This window comes from Tigriopus californicus, chromosome 8 (genome assembly GCF_007210705.1).
Source record: "Tigriopus californicus strain San Diego chromosome 8, Tcal_SD_v2.1, whole genome shotgun sequence".
In the NCBI taxonomy this organism is placed as follows: Eukaryota; Metazoa; Arthropoda; class Copepoda; order Harpacticoida; family Harpacticidae; genus Tigriopus; species Tigriopus californicus.
In genome coordinates, this window is record NC_081447.1 from 7,019,003 (window position 1) to 7,020,830 (window position 1,828).

The window sequence follows — 1,828 nt, forward strand, 5'->3', positions numbered from 1 at the left end:
CTGTACACCAAAATTTATATTCCAGCTGATGAAGGCAAGTGTTCGCAATTTTCCTCGTGCTATGAGAGGTCTAGTCGTTATATGGTCTGTGATCCAAACCTGCTACGATCCACGTCAACTACGACATGCAAGGTGACAGTAATTATGGGGCCTTTTTTTAGTTCGCATTTCATTTGTCAATTCTTTGGCAATACTTTTTGCAATGACAGCATCTAACACTGTAAAATATAAAGCCAAAGAAATGGAAAAGTACGTGTATATTGTATCTTCAATGTGAATTTAGGCAAAAACAGTCTCAAATCAGCTATGGAGGCTACATAATGTCATCCATGTATCATTTCAAACACTCCTTAGGGTTATTGCGGCCAAGGATGGTGTCTGTGAATTTAATAAATCTAATCATGTGTCATGTGTAAAAATATAGTGGTAATTTTTACTTTATAGATTTTATGTTGTATAGGCCACTAAAAAACACAGTATGTATGAAAGAGTAAAGGCTGAAGGGGGAAAAAATCACAATTGGATCTGATACTGTACATCTTCAAAAGCATTCACGAACTTTGTCCCAACCCAGGATTTAGGGTCATTTGTAGTGACCGTAGAGGCTTAACGTGCGTTTTGAGAGCACCTCCAAGCCCTCGAGAATCCAGGCTAGTTAAAACCAATGAAGTCCACCTCTCTTCTTTCCTGGGCTCCTTCATTGTTTAATTTGCTGCCTTTAAATATTCGTATGTAGGCGTTGATCCAGTAGGAGGATATAAGTCAGACTTGGACAAATTTTTAAATAGCATTCCTGATCAACCCAACATTCAAGGACTAGCTCGGTCTGCCAACTCAAATTCGTTGGTGGATCAGATATTTTTCGAATATAAAGTTAAATGAAATTCAAAAATTCAACCGCAGTGGTGCGCTGACTTCATTGTCCTACTCTTTTCATACAGGGCACTACTGGGCACAAATCAATGCCAGACTACTAGAATCTTGACAATTCCAACTGCAGACTAATTTTGTATTATCAGCAGGGGTCGGGAATTTTTTTTTGTAAATAAGATATATTTTTTGAAACCTTTTTGCGTTTTTTGGAAAATAAAATAAAAATTTTCTTTCTTTCGTGGAGTTTTATGTAAAATTTCGAAGGAGTAGTATTGAATATGTTACACATCAGCAGATTCTACGCAACATTTCTTTTTATGTCCGCCATGCCAGGCCTAAACAACATGCTGTTGATTTTTTACCAATGCCAAGGTTAGCAATATAGCAAGTCAAGTTTGCATAATTAAAGAGCAAGTCTTACTGTCAAATCAGCAAAGAAATTTCATTTCTTAATGGTGCTGTAATAACGTGGCCAAACATGTTTGAGTGAATATTTACTATCTTTTACAAGATGTTCATATTGTAATACTTTTTCTCTAAAAATTGCAAAGTTGTATACTATTGATATTATTCTATAGTTTATTATTGTTTACTACGTATATACGACAGTATTTGTGTAAATCATTCTGAACTTTGCATTTACAAAGCAAAACCACATCAAAAGAAAATAATGGGCATCATTGATTGAAGAGCTAACTTAATCAAATATTACATTATTACTTCGAATTTAAATTTCTTCATGCTTGAATAAGTACGTTTACCAATTTTGATTTACTAGAAATGAATATATATGAGGTTTTGACGTTTGCATACATTGAATATGAAGTGGTATTTTGCGCTTTTTAGAGGAATATATATCATATTTGGCGTCATTTTGAGGTAATGAAAAACAATATTTTACCCAAACGAACCAAATATTTTCTCAACCCTCATCATTAGTAAAAGAGGAGATATT